Here is an 18,916-nt window from a genome sequence, read left to right on the forward strand (position 1 = left end):
TTCCTATAATGCGGCGACCAGAATTGCACGCAATACTCCAAATGCAGCCGCACCAGAGTTTTGTACAGCTGAAACATGACCTCATGGCTCTGAAACTCAATTCCTCTACCAATAAAAGCTAACACACTGTACGCCTTCTTAACAACCCTCTCAACCTGGGTGGCAACTTTCAGGGATCTATGTACATGGACACCGAGATCTCTCTGCTCATCCACACTGCCAAGAATCTTACCATTAGCCCAGTACTCTGTCTTCCTGTTATTCCTTCCAAAATGAATCACCTCACACTTTTCTGCATCAAACTACATTTGCCACCTCTCAGCCCAGCGCTGCAGCTTATCTATGTCCCTCTGTAACTTGTAACATCCTTCCGCACTGTCCACAACTCCACCGACTTTAGTGTCATCTGCAAATTTACTCGCCCATCCTTCTACGACCCTCCTCCAGGTCATTTATAAAAATGACAAACAGCAGTGGCCCCAAACCAGATCCTTGTGGTACACCACTAGTAACTGGACTCCAGTCTGAACATTTCCCATCAACCACCACCCTTTGTCTTCTTCCAGCTAGCCAATTTCTGATCCAAACTGCTAAATCACCCTGAATCCCATGCCTCTGCATTTTCTGCAATAGCCTACCGTGGGGAACCTTATCAAACGCTTTACTGAAATCCATATACACCACATCAACTGCTTTACCCTCATCCACCTGTTTGGTCACCTTCTCGAAGAACTCAATAAGGTTTGTGAGGCACGACCTACCCTTCACAAAACCGTGTTGACTATCTCTAATCAAATTATTCCTTTCCAGATGATTATACATCCTATCTCTTATAAACCTTTCCAAGATTTTGCCCACAACAGAAGTAAGGCTCACTGGTCTATAGTTACTGGGGTTGTCTCTACTCCCCTTCTTGAACAAGGGGACAACATTTGCTATCCTCCAATCTTCTGGCACTATTCCTGTAGACAAAGATGACTTAAAGATCAAAGCAAAAGGCTCAGAAATCTCCTCCCTGGCTTCCCAGTGAATCCTAGGATAAATCCCATCTGGCCCAGGGGACTTATCTATTTTCACACTTTCCAGAATTGCTCACACCTCCTCCTTATGAAGCTCAAGCCCTTCTAGTCGAGTAGCCTGAATCTCTGTATTCTCCTCGACAAAATTGTCTTTTTCCTGTGTGAATACTGACGAAAAATATTCATTTAGCACCTCTCCTATCTCCTCAGACTCCAAGCACAACTTCCCACCACTGTCCTTGACTGGCCCTACTCTTACCCTTGTCATTTGTTTATTTCTGACACATCTATAGAAAGCTTTAGGGTTATCCTTGATCCTACCTGCCAAAGACTTCTCATGGCCCCTTCTGGCTCTTCTTAGCTCTCTCTTTAGATCCTTCCTAGCTAACTTGTAACTCTCGAGCGCCCTAACTGAACCTTCATGTCTCGTCTCTACATAAGCTTCCTTCTTCCTCTTGACCAGTGTTTCGACTGCTTTAGTAAGCAGGCGACCTTATTGAGATGTTTAAAATTCTGAACAATTTTGACAGGGTAAAGAAGGATATTCTGTTTCCATGAGTTGGTATGTCAGTGACTAGGGGTCACAATTCCAAGATAGTCAGCAAGAGAACTCAGAGTGAGATGAGGAGAAAGTGGTGGAGGCGGGTTCCATAGGTGGTTTCAAAAGAGAGCTGGATACACATTTGAAAGTGACGAATTTAGAGGGCTGGGGAATGGGACTAGCTAGGTAGCTCTTTTGGGAGCCGGTGTAGACCTGATGGGCTGAATGGCCTCCTGTGCTGTAAATAACAATAACAAAGAGTTGGGATAAGAGGGGCATTTTGAGGATGACAACATGTAACTAGTCACAGGCATCAGTGCTGGGGCCACAATTTACAATATATATTAATGACCACCTGTGTCACCATCCAGCAAGTCAGGTGATTTTAAATTTTGCATTTGCAAATATTTACATGTAAGCTGAAACAGCTACTCATTTTTTGCATGCACGTCAAACACTGGTATGCAAAGGATTAATTACAAACACCAGTGGGGTGCGGCACGGTGACGCAGTGGTGAGCACTGCTGCCTCACGGCATCGCGGTTCAATCCCAGCCCCAGGTTAATGTCCATGTTGAGTTTGCACATTCTCCCTATGACTGTGTGGGTCTTATCCCCACAACCTAAAGATGTGCATCATAGATGGATTTGCTATGCTAAATTGCCCCTTAATTGGGGGGAGAAAAACGAATTGGGTACTCTAAATTTGTTTAAAAAAAATTAAACATCAGTGTCATTGTGAAGTTAAGCTGTATTAAATATTGAAAGTGAGGTGACGGGCGGTGAGACATGAACAGAACACGGGACAAAGAATTACCGTCATACCATGCTGTTCCTCACGAAGGCTGGGCTAAAACGTTTGAGATGTTCAACGCAATGCTGAATGACCTACTGAGGTTGCTTCTTTATCCACTTGATCATTGTCAATAAAACAAAAATGCAAAGGTGCTGTTGCAAGTTAGCGAAGGCACACCGTATGTAGCCAGATTTGCGTATTGAGGGTTCCTCGCACTAAGTATTTAACTACAAGATAATACTAATCGCTTATTGTCACAAGTAGGCTTCAATGAAGTTACTATGAAAAGCCCCTATAAATGGAAAGAGGAAAAACAGTAAATAGTGGAAATCTGAAAATACACCGCATCAGCACTTGTACAAGGTTAAGATTCTGGTTGTGGGTCACCTTTTATCAGTAAGAAGTCTTACAACGCCAGGTTAAAGTCCAACAGGTTTGTTTCAAATCACTAGCTTTTGGAGCACTGCTCCTTCCTCGGGTGGAGAAGCAGCAGTGTTCCAAAAGCTAGTGATTCGAAACAAACCTGTTGGACTTTAAGCTGGTGTTGTCAGACTTCTTACTGTGCTCACCCCAGTCCAACGCCGGCATCTCCACATCATGACCTTTCATCAGAACTGCAAACTGGATGGCAAGCGAGTCCCTAAATGGTGGAGAAGGTTAAAGGAATGGAGTAGCGAGCAACAGAGTGGAATGACAAATAAGGAATCTTGGCCACGATCTCAAGAAGGAGGTAATGGGTTGAAAATGCAAGTTCAGACGAGGTGAAAATCTTTACTGTATTTTGAGGGGTGATTTTACAAATTGCAAAAAATTATTTTTGTCAAATCTTTTCATTCTGCACTCATCAGGACAATCACAAGAATACCAACGTCCGATCCAATCGTGTCCGACCATATGTCCCTTCCACTGTTTTCAATGGGCAAGGTACAGACCATGCCCAACCAGCAGCCCATGCTTGTAAAACTCAAAAAGCATCGCTTCCAGCTTTTGAGCTAAGATCAAGCATCAGATTGAGCCCAAGATGGGGTGCAATACCTTTTCTTGTCAGCTTGGATTTTGTGTGTCTCTCACGTGGAGACCATGAATTGGTTTCAATTTGAATTGTTTTTTGGAGGAAGCAATGAGAAGGATTAAGGGTTTGCCCTGTCCACTCTGCACATTGGCTTTGTAACTTTAAGGATGGGTTAAAAAAAACCTTCTTTAAAAACTCGACAGTGTCCAATATTAGATCTGCTTCTGACTGGACAACATTTGCTAAATAATCCTCGGTGTGCTAAAAATTACACTGACAACCAATCGAAGATTATCAGTCGGGCTCACTGTGGCACATGGAAGCTACATATGTTAATAGATAGGATCTTATTTGCAGACAGAATATGTACACCCAGGGGCAGCACGGTGGCGCAGTGGTTAGCATTGCTGCCTCGCGGCGCCGAGGTCCCAGGTTCGATCCCGGCCCTGGGTCATTGTCCATGTGATGTTTGCACATTCTCCCCGTGTTTACGTGGGTTTTGCCCCCGTAACCCAAAGATGTGCAGAGTAGGTGGGTTGGCCATGCTAAATTGCCCCTTAATTGGAAAAAGATGAATTGGGTACTCTAAATTTATATTTAAAAAAAAGAATATGTACACACAGAATATGTTCAGCTGAACAAGATCAGTGATAACTATTCATTGGTTCATTCCTCAGGGCAGTGCCTTGACCAAAGTCAAGTTACCGGTTGAAATTTTTTCAAAATGCTTGGCAGTTAACTTGTCAGTCACTATTAACTGGTGCATTCTCCATGGCAATGCCTCTACCAGAGTCCCATTTTCCAATCCGTACTCTCTTCTCATATAGTATAATGTTGTTGTTTCCCTTGACATTGGTATTCTTGCAATTGTCCTGTTGAGTGCAGTATGAAAAACTTCGACTAAATGTATTTTTTCAACAATACTCCAGCTCTGGACTACCAAATCACTATACAGTAAAGTTTTAGTCTGTCTGAATGAAAAATGTAAACCTAAAAGTAATAAAATGCATTGAGACTGAAATGTCTTTAATAAATAATTTCTAGAACTTCACATTAAGCTCATGCGCAAATAGTGCAAAAATAAGCACGGGGTTAATCGCATTTTCAGGGTATTGATTATGTTACAATAAAAGTGCAACTCATTTTGAACATTTGACCCTCGTTTTGGAGCCTGTTCCCTGAGAAGCTGAGCGATATACATCAAACGGTAAGTTTTACAAAGCTGTGCTCGTCACAAAGTTAGTGAAATATTCTGTGGGCCGCGCTGACTGACATCTCAAATTCTCCCCATATGAGCCAGAAGTGCAAATTTGCTCCGTTAACTTGCCACGCTAAATTGCCCCTTAACTGGAGATTTATAAAAAGACACCTGTCTTCCAAGTGTTTCTGAAAACTGTTTTCAATGTAGGTGGTAAGAGCCAGTATCTGCTCATCTGGTGAAATTGTAAGAGTCATTAGCTGCAATCTTAGTTCTTTATTTAAAAACTGTATATATATATGAAAATTAGTGATTAGAAATTAAGGTCTTCATGACATTTTTAAATTTATTTTTTCATCGGATGTGGACATCGCTGACAAGGTCAGCATTTGCTGTCCAAGCCCAATTGTCCTTGAACTGAACGGCTCACTCAGCTATTTCAGAGTCAACAATATTACTGACGGGCTGGAGGCACATGTAGGTCAGACCAGGTAAAGACAGCAGATCTCCCACTCCCACCCTAAAAGGGTGAACCAACTGGGCTTTTATAATAATTGATGATAGTTTTAAAAAAAATCTATTTTATTACAAACATGTATCAAAACAGGTTTACAGCAAGCAAACACCTCGGGAAACATCTTCCCCAACAATCACCTATACAGTCTGTACAGATTTTTCCTCTTTTTCACCCTCCCCTCCTCCGCGACGTACAGCCCCTCAAACAAGGTCACAAACATCCCACACCTTTCCTCAAACCCCCCTGAAGAGCCCCTTAACTCTTACTTTATCTTCTCTAATCACAGGAAGTCGTACAGGTCACCCAACCAAGCCGCCACGCCTGATGGCGATGCCGACCGCCACTCCAGCAAAATTCGCCGCCGTGCAATCAGAGAGGCGAAGGCCAAGACATCGGCCTTCCGCCTCTCCATGAGCTCCGGCTTCTCTGAGACCCCAAATATCGCCACCAAAGGGTCCGGGTCCACTCCCTCCTCCATTATCCTGGCTAAGACCACGAACACTCCTGCCCAGAATCTTCCTAATTTTTCGCAACCGCTAAACTTTGCACGTGATTCACTGGCCCCGCCCACACCTCTCACACTCATCTGCTACCCCCTGAAAGAACCCACTCATTCTCGCCCGAGTCATATGCACCCTGTGCACCACCTTGAACTGTATCAGGCTCATCCTTGCACAAGAGGAGGTCCCGTTTACCCTTCGCAGTGCCTCACTCCATACTCCCCAATTGATCTCCATTCCCAACTCCGCTTCCCATTTCTCCTTGATCTTCACCACCCGCTCGCCTCCCTGCTCCCCCAGCCACTTATATATATCCCCAATTCTTCCCTCCCCTTCCACATCCGGAAGCAGCAGTCGCTCCAGCAGGGTGTATCCCGGCAATCTAGGGAACACCTTCCAGACCTTTCGTGCAAAGTCCCTAACCTGCAGATACCGGAACTCACTACCCCTCGGCAGCTCTACCCTCTCCCTTAGCCCCTCCAGACTGGCGAACCCTTCCTCCAAATACAAATCCCTCACCTTGACCAGCCCCACTTCCCTCCATCTCCAGTATACACTATCCATCCCCCCCCGGCTCAAACCAGGGGCTGCTTAGCACAGGGCTAAATCGCTGGCTTTTAAAGCAGACCAAGGCAGGCCAGCAGCACGGTTCGATTCCCGTACCAGCCTCCCCGAACAGACGCCTGAATGTGGCGACTAGGGGCTTTTCACAGTAACTTCATTGAAGCCTACTTGTGACAATAAGCGATTTTCATTTTCATTTCATTTCATAATTCTCACACAACGGTGTTAGCACCGACATCCCTTCCTCCCTAAAATGCCTCCTCAGCTGATTCCATATCTTCACTGGACTGCACCACCAGGCTCCTTGAATACCTGCACGCACCATTGACAACGCTGCCATTACCATAGCCCTCAAACTAGACCCCTTACAAGATTCCTCCTCCATCCTAACCCACTCTACCCCTTCTCCTTCCCACCACCGCCGCATCTTGTCCACATTCGCCGCCCAATAATAATGAAGCAAGTTCGGCAACGCCAACCCTCCCCCATGCTGCCTCTGCCTCTGTCTCTGTCTCTGTAGCAGGGTCCCCCCCCCCCACTCTCAGCACCTTTCCCGCCCATACAAAGTCCAAGATGATCATGTCCACTTTCTGAAAAAAGGCCTTTGGTATAAAGATCGGGAGAGCTTGAAAGATAAACAAGAACCTCGGCAGAATATTCATTTTCACCACTTGGAACCTCCCTGCCAGCGTTAAGTGCAGTGTATCCCACCTCTTAAGATCCTCCCTCACCTCCTCCACCAGCTTCGTTAACTTCCACTTGTGGAGCCCCGTCCATTCCCTCGCTACCTGAATCCCCAAATACTTAAACCTATCCCTCGCTACTGTAAATGGCATCCCCCCAGCTCATTCACCGGGAATACCTCGCTTTTCCCTACATTCAGCCTGAGAACCGTCCAAACCTCCCCAGCAGGCTCATAATCCTTCCCATACTCTCCAACGGATCCGAAACATACAGCGAGAGGTCATCAGCATAGAGTGACACCCAATGCTCCCTCTGTCCCCTCATAATACCCCACCACTCTGCCGACCCCCTGAGAACCATCGCCAATGGGACAATTGCTGATAGTTGACATTGGAGAGTAGCTTTATAATCCAGATTTAGTAATTGAATTTAATCAGCTGCATAAAAGCAAATTACTGCGGATGCTGGAATCCGAAACAAAAACCGAAAATACGGGACAATCTCAGCAGGTCTGACAGCATCTGTGGAGAGAGAAGAGAGCGAATGTTTCGAGTCTGGATGACTCTTTGTCAAAGCTTTGACTGATGCTGTCAGATCTGCTGAGATTGTCCGGTATTTTCTGTTTAATCAGCTGCACCCAGCTTCCTTGATGGGATTTGAGTCCATGTCCTCAAAACATTAGCCCGGATCTTCGGATTGCTAGTCCAGTGCTATCGTCATTGCACCATCTACTAATGGATACTCGGGAGAATTCCCTGTTTTTCGTCCAGAAGTGCTGTGGGATCTTTTGCGTCCTATCTGAGTGGGCACCTCAATTGAAAGACAACATTTTCAACAGTGCAGCACCCCTGGAGTATACCGCTGAAATGTCAGCCTAGATTACGTGCTCAAGGCTCTGTGGAGTGGGTCACTGGCCTGGCCTCGATGCAGACATACAGCAGCACAACTGACACTAGGGAATAAGCAGTATATGTAATGTGGAGAGGATGCAGAGACCCTGAATGTTACACTCGCCTGGCCGAGGCCCTGTATTCAGCTCAGACACCTTATCCTCATGTTGCTTCCTGTGTTTTTTAAATGGACTATTCAGACAGACTGTGGCCATTAAGTGTATAATTTCTTTGAAACAAGTACTTCAATATTGCACAACCATTCAATTTCACACTTTCAGGGCCTTTGCATCTGACTAAAGTTCCCCCATTACATTCCTGCTGATGGAGAGACTGAGCTGGCTCAATACTGCCACCAGCAGGACATTAGTGATACTGCTGGTCTGTTGATAACAGCTGAAGAGCATACATAGATCGACAAAAATTGACACATTCTAAAGGCTAGAAGGCTAGGAACAGATGAAGCCGGTGAGGAATATAAGGAAAGCAGGAAGAAACCTAAGCAAGGAGTCAGAGGGCTGAAAGGGGTCACGAAAAATAATTGACAAACAGGATTAAGGAAAATCCCAAGACTTTTTACGTGTATATAAAGAGCAAGAGGGTTAGCCAGTGAAGGGGTTGGCCCACTCAGGGACAGGGGAGGAAATCTATATGTGGAGCCAGAAGAGTTGGTACTGAATGACTACTTTGCATCAGTATTCACCAAAGAGAAGGACTCAGTGGATGATGAGTCTGGGGAAGGATGTGTAGATAATCTGGGTCATATTGGGAAAAAGGAGGAGGTGTTGGGTGTCTTGAAAAACATTAAGGTAGAATCATAGAATTTACAGTGCAGAAGGAGGCCATTCAGCCCATCGAGTCTACACCGGCAATTAAAAAGAGCACCCTACCTAAGCACATACCTCCACCCTTTATCTGTAACCCAGTAACCCCACCTAACTTTTGAACACTAAGGGCAATTTTGCATGGGCAATCCACCTAACCTGCACATCTTTGGACTATGGGAGGAAACCGGAGCACCCGGAGGAAACCTACGCAGACACGGGGAGAACGTACAGACTCCACACAGACAGTGACCCAAGCCGGGAATTGAACCCGGGTCCCTGACGCTGTGAAGCAACAGTGCTAACCACTGTGCTACCGTGCTGCCTTGGGCATAAGATAAAACCCAAGGGCCTGACGGGATCTACCCCAGAATACTGAGGGAGGAGGGCAGCAAGATGGCACAGTGGTTAGCACTGCAGTCTCACGGCGCCGAGGTCCCAGGTTCAATCCCAGCTCTGGGTCACTGTCCGTGTGGAGTTTGCACATTCTCCCCGTGTTTGCGTGGGTTTCGCCTCCACAACCCAAAGATGTGCAGGATAGGTGGATTGGCCACGCTAAATAGCCCCTTAATTGGAAAAAATGAATTAGGTACTCTAAATTTATATTAAAAAAAAGAAAACTGAGGGAGGCAAGTGAGGAAATTACTGCGGCCTTGACAGAAATCTTTGTTTCCACACTGGCTAAAGGTGAGGTCCCAGGGGACTGGAGAATAACTAATGTTGTTCCTTTGTTTAAGAAGGGTAGAATTGGAGGAAAGCGGAGCTCAGAGTGGTGATGACACTTTCCCCTGCCTGGCTTTTTGGTGGTGGTGTTTTTAAAAAAAATCTTTATTAAGGCATTTGTACAAACAGTAAAATACAAACAAGACTCCAGGTCTTCCAACATTCTGAATATCGCCACTTCTGGATTGGGGACCACCTTCACCCTCAGCACCTTGGACATTACATCCGTGAACCCCTGCCAGAACCCCTTCAGTTTCGAACATCAGAACATGGTTTGCGGGCCTCCCCGCCCACACCTATCCTGGCCACCGTCATGTGCACCCTGTCAACTACCTTGAACTGGATAAGGCTGAGCCTCGCACATGACGAGGACGCGTTCACCCTCCTCGGGGCCTCTTCCCACATTCCATCCCGGCGAGAATGGCAGCGGCGCCGTGAACAAGAGACCCCCTCCATCCACCTCCACGCCGACCCCTCCCCCACTTCCTAAGTAGCCTGAAGTACCCCAAGCTCAGCCAATTTGTCCGCACGTCCGCTACCGACACCTTATACAACAACCAGACCCAGTCCACAAGCCCCTGCCTGAACCTGAACCATCCTCCCACAGATACTCCCACTCCACCCGATTGAACGCCTTCTCTGTGTCCATTATCACCACCACATCCACGCCCTGTCCCTCTGGGGGCATAATCTGCATTGGGGGGTGGGGGATATCCCGCTGACTGTGTTGGAGGGGGGGGACGGAAATCCTTCTGACTGCGTTAAAGAGGGGGAAATCCTGCTGACTGTGTTAGTGTCCCCAAGTTATCCAACTGCATGTCCAGAACTGGAGAACCACACAGCAGACATTCCCTTCAATGGAATATTGGAAGACTGCAGCCAATATTTGCAGTTTCCGCGACAAAGCCTATTCCCTGGCGACCGACTCATGTCCTCTCCCTGACACCTGTTTGAGGCTCTACCTGACTTGTTGTTGCTCTGATGATGATCACATCTCCGGGTCATCACTAAGATCGCCTCTTTTAACCTCCGTAACATCGCCGGACTCCACCCCTGTGACAACTCAACTGCTGCTGAAACCCTTTTTGTTACTTCCAGTAACTTACCCATTCTAACATACTTCTGACTGGCCTCTCTATCTCTGTAATCTCCTCCAGCCCCACAACCCTCTCTGATAGCTGACCTTCCCCAAGTCTGACCTCTTGTGCATCCCTGATTTCAATTGATCCACAGCTGCTGATCGTATCTTCAGTTGCCCAGACTCTGAGCTCTGGAATTTGGTCCCTCTCTCCCATACCTTCCTCTTTTGTGACACACCTTAAAACCTATCTCTTTGTCACAGCTTTCAGCTACCTGTCCCCAAATTTATTTGTGTGGCTCATGTTAAATTTACGAACATACAAAGAAGGCGCAGGAGTAGGCCATTCTGCCCCTCAAGGTCATGGCAAATCAGCATCCTCCCTGCCCCCAATAACCTTTCACCCTCTTGCTCACCAAGAATTTATCCACATCCGCCTTAAAAATATTCAGACTCTGTTTCGCCACCTTCTCAGGAAGAGCGTTCCAAAGACTCACAACCCACTGAGTGAAATCATTTTGCCTCATCTCCGTTTTAAATGGGTGACCCATTATTTATTTATTTGTAAAAAATATGTTTATTCAAATTTTTCAACAAATTTCCAACAAAACCACCCCCCCCCAACAAGAAAAAAGAAACAAAAACACAACAATCAGAAATTATACATTGGATTTCCCCCATATACAATAACCCCCCATATAACATTTAAAAACACAAATAGGGAAAGCCCCCCACCTTCACCCAAACGCCACCCCAAAAGAAACCCCCCCCCGCCCCGCCCTTGGACTGCTGCTGCTGACCTCCTCCTAACCCTCCGCGAGATAGTCTAGGAACGGTTGCCACCGCCTGAGGAACCCTTGCACAGACCCTCGCAAGGCAAACTTTATCCTCTCTAGCTTGATGAACCCTGCCATGTCATTGATCCAAGCTTCCACACGAGGGGGTTTTGCATCTTTCCATAGTAGCAAAATCCTCCACCGGGCTACCAGGGACGCAAAGGCCAGAATATCGGCCTCTTTCGCCTCCTGCACTCCCGGCTCGTCCAATACCCCAAATAATGCCAATCCTCAGCTCGGCTTGACCCGGGCGTTCACCACCTTGGACATAGTCCTCGCGAAACCCATCCAGCGCCGGGCACGACCAGAACATATGGATGTGATTTGCTGGGCTCCCCGAGCACCTCCCACATCTGTCCTCCCCCCCCAAAGAACCTACTCAACCTCGCTCCTGTCATATGCGCTCTGTGAGTAACTTTGAACTGTATTAGGCTGAGCCTGGCGCAGGAGGAGGAAGAATTAACCCTACTCAGGGCATCAGCCCACAGACCCTCATCTATCTCCTCCACAAGCTCCTCCTCCCACTTGCCCTTTAACTCCTCCACCGAGGCCTCCTCCTCTTCCTTCAGCTCCTGGTAAATCGCCGAAACCCTGCCTTCTCCAACCCTCCACCCGAAATCACCCTGTCCTGAATCCCACGTGCCGGAAGCAGCGGGAATTCCCTCATCTGCCGCCTCACAAACGCCCTCACTTGCATGTACCTGAAATCATTTCCCGGGGGTAGCCCAAACTTCTCCTCCAGCGCCCCCAGGCTCGCAAACGTCCCATCGATGAACAGGTCCCCCATTCTTCTAATCCCTGCCCGATGCCAGCTCCGAAACCCACCATCCATCCTTCCCGGGACGAACCGATGATTCTCCCGAATCGGGGACCAAACCGAGGCTCCCACCTCGCCCCTGTGTCGCCTCCACTGCCCCCAGATCTTCAGCGTCGCCGCCACCACCGGACTCGTGGTGTACCTCATCGGCGAGAGCGGCAGTGGGGCCGTCACAAACGCCCTCAGGCTCATGCCCACACAGGACGCCATCTCTAGCCTCTTCCACGCCGCCCCCTCTCCCTCCATTACCCACTTACGGATCATCGCCACATTGACAGCCCAATAAAAACCACGCAAATTCGGCAGCGCCAGCCCCCCCCCCTGTCCCTGCTACGCTGCAGAAACCCTCTCTTCACCCTCGGGGTCTTATTCGCCCACACAAATCCCATGATGCTCCTGCTTACCCATTTGAAAAAGGCCTTTGGGATCATAATGGGAAGGCACTGGAACACAAAGAGAAACCTCGGGAGGACCGTCATTTAGACCGACTGCACCCTACCCGCTAGTGAGAGTGGCAGCATTTCCCACCTTTTAAAATCCTCCTCCATCTGCTCCACCAACCATGTCAAACTGAGCTTGTGCAGGGCCCCCCAACTCCTAGCTACTTGGATCCTTAGGTACCGAAAGCTCCTTTCCGCCCTCTTTAGCGGTAGCTCTCTATCCCCCTTCCCTGGTCCCCTGAATGCACCACAAAGAGCTCACTCTTCCGTACGTTGAGTTTATACCCCAAAAAGTCCCCAAACTCCCTGAGGATCCGCATGATCTCCGCCATCCCCTCCACTGGACCCGCAACATACAACAGGTCATCAGCATATAACGACACCCGGTGTTCCTCTCCCCCCCGGGCCAGTCCACTCCATTTCCTGGACTCCCTCAGTGCCATGGCCAGCGGCTCAATTGCCAGTGCAAACAACAAGAGGGATAAGGGGCACCCCAGCCTCGTCCCCCGGTACAGCCGAAAGTACTCCGACCTCCGCCGGTTCATGGCCACACTCGCCACCGGGGCTCTATATAGCAGCCTGACCCAACTGATGAACCCCACCCCGTACCCAAACCTCCGCAACACTTCCCAAAGATACTCCCACTCCACCCGATCAAAGGCCTTCTCCGCGTCCATAGCTGCCACTACCTCCGCTTCCCCCTCCACCGAGGCCATCATAATCACATTGAGGAGCCTCCGCACATTTGTATTTAGCTGCCTACCCTTCACAAATCCTGTCTGGTCCTCATGAATCACCCCCGGGCCACAGTCCTCAATTCTCGTAGCCATCACCTCTGCCAGCAAATTAGCGTCAACATTGAGGAGCGAGATCGGTCTATACGACCCACATTGCAATGGATCCTTGTCCCGCTTCAAGATCAAAGTAATCAGCGCCCTGGACATTGTCGGGGGCAAGGTCCCCCCTCCCTCGCCTTATTAAAAGTCCTCACTAGCAACGGGCCTAGCAGGTCCATGTATTTCCTGTAAAATTCAACCAGGAACCCATCTGGCCCCGGGGCCTTCCCCGCCTGCATGCTCCCCAATCCTTTAACCAGCTCCTCCAGCCCAATCGGCGCTCCAAAACCAGCCACCTCCTCCTCCTCCACCCTCGGGAATCTCAGCTGATCCAGGAATCGTTGCATTCCCTCCTCCCCCGCTGGGGGCTCAGACCTGTACAGATCCCCATAGAAGTCCCTAAATACCTTGTTTATTCTCACCGCACTCCGCACCGTATTCCCCCCTCTATCCTTGACTGACCCATTATTTTTAAACAGTTACCCCTAGTTCTAGATTCTCCCACAAGAGGAAACATCCTCTCCACACCCACCTATGACATGATCATAAATGTAAGGAGCTGCAAGGGTTAATGTAATGTCTAAATCAACCACTAGAGGGAGCTAATTGCACAACCATATAGGGCATCGATGCTTAGCCTTGTGGGTGAGAAGTTGAGGAGAAAGCTCAAGTCCAGACTGAAGGAAAGACAGTGTGAGTGAGAGCAGATCATAGTTAATGTAATACTGTAGAGATTAGTAGTAAATGAGTGTAGATTATATGTTATTATCAACTGTGTATTATATAGGAGTAAGTGTCAAATCCAATTAAGTAGTGTTAATAAATCTATGGCTTTGTTCAATTTAAAAGCTATTTGTGAAGAGTCTACGCCAACCTTTGTGAACATTATGCCAACCATGCTAAAATTAGCAACACAAAGAACACCACACCACCCTGTCAAGATCCCTCAGGATTTTACATGTTTCAATCAAGTTGCCTCTTACTCTTCTAAACTCCAGCGGATACAAGCCCAGCCTGTCCAGCATTTCATAAAACAGCCTGCCCATTCCAGGCATCAGTCTGGCTAACCTTCTCTGAACTGCTTCCAATACATTTATATCTTTCTTTAAATAAGGAGACCAACACTCTGCACAATATTCCAGATGTGGTCTCACCGATGCCCTGTTCAACTGAAGCATAACCTCCCTACTTTTGTGTTCAATTCCCCCCACAATAAATGATAACATTCTGTAGCTTCCCTAATTACTTGCTGTACCTCTACACTAGTCTTTTGTGATTCATGCACCAAGACACCCAGATCCCTCTGCATCTCGGAGTTCTGCAATTTACATTTGTCTGCATTGTACTCAATTTACCAGATCTTTGCCCACTGAATTAACCCGGCCACATATTTTTGTAGCCTCTTTATGCCCTCTTCATGACTTACTTTCCTACTTTTCTTTATATCATCAGCAAATTTAGCAGCCGTCCCATCCACATCTCCATCCTGGTCATTTATAGAAATTGTAAGCAGTTGAACTCGCAGCACTGATCCCTGTGTCACACCACTCACTTGTTATATCTTCCCAACCTGGAATAGATCCATTTATGTCTATTCTTTCCTTTCTGTTAGCCATCAAATATTCTATCCATGCCAATATATTATATTTTTGTGGTACCACGACCCCTTTGAGGGGTGGGTCCTCACGATCCACATCACTGGCTCAGGCCTAACGTGCGTGAGTGCGCAAACCCTGATCAATAAGGAAAAACCGCGGGGCCCTGTGAGTGGAGTTCCAGGCAGGATGGGACTTGAAGCCATTTAGTTTAGCTGTTTGGTGACACTGTGCCTGTGTATAATTTACTGTTACCTAGTACCAATAAACCCCTGTTCAGTTATACTGGAAGTATCCCTAGTATTACTTCGAGCCACCATATTGGCGACGAGTGTAAATGGGATCGATCACGAGTCCACAGTAGCTCAAAATTCGAGGGGGAGCGAGAAGCCTCTAGAAATGTTCAGAGAAATCGAAAAGCGTTGACGGCATCATAAAACGGTGAGTGAAAAATGCCCATGATTGGGAAGTTAGACCCATTCGACTGGGAGGGGGGCAAAAACTGGAGCCAATATATTGAGCAGCTCCTTCTTTACAGCATACAAAATAATGGGGGAGAGGATAAACCAAAGGTTATTCTATTGACGGTTTGTGGGCCCCAGACCTACAACCTCATAAGGTAGGTGATGTCCCCGAAGGCTCCCGACACAAAGTCGTTCCACCAGATGGTGGCGCTGGTCAGGGAGCATCTCAACCCCAGACCTTTTTAAAAAATACATATGTTTATTCAAATTTTTCAACAAATTTTCAACAAACCCCCCCCCCAATAAAAAGAAAGAAACGAGAACACAACAATCAGAAATTATACATTGGATTTCCCCCATGTACAATGACCCCCCATATAACATTTGAAAACACAAATAGGGGGAAAAAAAACACCTTCACCCAAACGCCACCCCAAAAGAACCCCCCCCCCCACCCCCCCGCCCTTGGGGCTGCTGCTGCTGCTGACCTCCTCCGAACGCTCCGCGAGATAGTCTAGGAACGGTTGTCACCGCCTGAGGAACCCCTGCACAGACCCTCGCAAGGCAAACTTTATCCTCTCCAGCTTGATGAACCCTGCCATGTCATTTATCCAGGCCTCCACGCTGGGGGGCTTCGCATCTTTCCATAGTAGCAAAATCCTCCGCCGAGCTACCAGGGACGCAAAGGCCAGAATACCGGCCTCTTTCGCCTCCTGCATTCCTGGCTCGTCCGATACCCCAAATAATGTCAATCCCCAGCTCGGCTTGACCCGGGCGTTCACCACCTTGGACATAGTCCTCGCGAAACCCCTCCAAAACCCATCCAGCGCCGGGCACGACCAGAACATATGGATGTGATTTGCTGGGCTCCCCGAGCACCTCCCACATTCCTCCACCCCAAAGAACCTACTCAACCTCGCCCCTGTCATATGCGCTCTGTGAGTAACTTTGAACTGTATTAGGCTGAGCCTGGCGAAAGAAGAGGAAGAATTAACCCTACTCAGGGCATCAGCCCACAGACCCTCATCTATCTCCTCCCCAAGCTCCTCCTCCCACTTGCCCTTTAACTCCTCCACCGAGGCCTCCTCCTCTTCCTTCAGCTCCTGGTAAATCACTGAAACCGTGCCTTCTCCAACCCACACACCTAAAATCACCCTGTCCTGAATCCCACGTGCCGGAAGCAGCGGGAATTCCCTCACCTGCCGCCTCACAAACGCCCTCACTTGCATGTACCTGAAAGCGTTTCCCGAGGGTAGCCCAAACTTCTCCTCCAGCGCCCCTAGGCTCGCAAACGTCCCATCGATGAACAGGTCCCCCATTCTTCTAATCCATGGCCGATGTCTGCTCCGAAACCCACCATCCATCCTTCCCGGGACGAACCGATGATTCTCCCGAATCGGGGACCAAACCGAGGCTCCCACCTCGCCCCTGAGTCGTCTCCACTGCCCCCAGATCTTCAGCATCGCCGCCACCACCAGACTCGTGGTGTACCTCGTCGGCGAGAGCGGCAGCGGTGCCATCACCAGTGCCCTCAGACTCGTGCCCACACAGGACGCCATCTCCAACCTCTTCCACATCACCCCCTCTCCCTCCATTACCCACTTACGGATCATCGCCACATTGGTTGCCCACAATAGCCACACAAATTCGGCAGCGCCAGCCCCCCCTGTCCCTGCTACGCTGCAGAAACACTCTCTTCACCCTCGGGGTCTTATTCGCCCACACAAATCCCATGATGCTCCTGCTTACCCGTTTGAAAAAGGCCTTTGGGATCATAATGGGAAGGCACTGGAACACAAAGAGAAACCTCGGGAGGACCGTCATTTAGACCGACTGCACCCTACCCGCTAGCGAGAGTGGCAGCATATCCCATCTTTTAAAATCCTCCTCCATCTGCTCCACCAACCGCGTCAAACTGAGCTTGTGCAGGGCCCCCCAACTCCTAGCCACTTGGATCCCTAAGTACCGAAAGCTCCTTTCTGCCCTCTTCAGCGGTAGCTCTCTATCCCCCTTCCCTGGTCCCCTGAATGCACCACAAAGAGCTCACTCTTCCCTACGTTGAGTTTATACCCCAAAAAGTCCCCAAACTCCCTAAGGATCCGCATGACCTCCGCCATCCCCTCCACTGGATCCGCCACATAGAACAACAGGGCGTCGGCATACAACGACACCCGGTGTTCCTCTCCCCCCCTCGGACCAGTCCCCTCCATTTCCTGGACTCCCTTAGTGCCATGGCCAGAGGCTCAATTGCCAGTGCAAACAACAAGGGGGATAAGGGGCACCCCTGCCTCGTCCCCGGTACAGCCGAAAATACTCCGACCTCCGCCGGTTCATGGCTACACTCGCTACCGGGGCTCTATATAGCAGCCTGACCCAACTGATGAACCCCACCCCGTACCCAAACCTCCGCAACACTTCCCAAAGATACTCCCACTCCACCCGATCAAAGGCCTTCTCCGCGTCCATAGCTGCCACTACCTCCGCTTCCCCCTCCACCGAGGCCATCATAATCACATTGAGGAGCCTCCGCACATTTGTATTTAGCTGCCTACCCTTCACAAATCCCGTCTGGTCCTCATGGATCACCCCCGGGACACAGTACTCAATTCTCGTAGCCAGCACCTTCGCCAGCAACTTCGCGTCAACATTGAGGAGCGAGATCGGTCTATACGACCCACATTGCAATGGATCCTTGCCCCGCTTCAAGATCAAAGTAATCAGCGCCCTGGACATTGTCTGGGGCAAGGTCCCCCCCTCCCTCGCCTGATTAAAAGTCCTCACTAGCAACGGGCCCAGCAGGTCCACGTATTTCCTGTAGAATTCAACCGGGAACCCAACCGGCCCCCGGGACCATCCCCGCCTGCATGCTCCCCAATCCTTTAACCAGCTCCTCCAGCCCAATTGGCGCCCCAAACCAGCCACCTCCTCCTCCTCCACCCTCGGGAACCTCAGCTGATCTAGGAATCGTTGCATCCCCACCTCTTCCGCTGGGGGCTCAGACCTGTACAGATCCCCATAGAAGTCCTTAAATACCTCGTTTATTCTCACCGCACTCTGCACTGTATTCCCCCCTCTATCCTTAACTCCACCAATCTCCCTCGCTGCCTCCCTCTTACGTAGCTGATGTGCCAGCATCCGACTCGCCTTCTCCCCATACTCATACGTTGCCCCCTGCGCTTTCCTCCACTGTGCCTCTGCTTTCCCCGTGGTCAACAGGTCAAATTCCGTCTGCAGGTTCCGTCGCTCCCTAAGTAGTCCCTCCTCGGGGGCCTCTGCATACCTCCTGTCCACCCTTAAAATCTCCCCCACCAACCCCTCCCTCGCCCTCCTCTCCCTCTTCTCCCTGTGAGCCCTAATGGAGATTAGCTCTCCCTTGACCACCGCCTTCAACGCCTCCCAGACTACCCCCACCTGCACCTCCCCGTTGTCGTTGGCCTCCAAATATCTTTCAATACACCCCCGCACCCGCCCGCACACCCCCTCATCCGCCAACAGTCCCACATCGAGGCGCCACAGCGAGCGCTGGTCCCTCTCCTCCCCCAACTCCAGCTCCACCCAATGCGGGGCGTGGTCCGAGATGGCT

This window comes from Scyliorhinus torazame, chromosome 5 (genome assembly GCF_047496885.1).
Source record: "Scyliorhinus torazame isolate Kashiwa2021f chromosome 5, sScyTor2.1, whole genome shotgun sequence".
NCBI classification, from domain to species: Eukaryota; Metazoa; Chordata; class Chondrichthyes; order Carcharhiniformes; family Scyliorhinidae; genus Scyliorhinus; species Scyliorhinus torazame.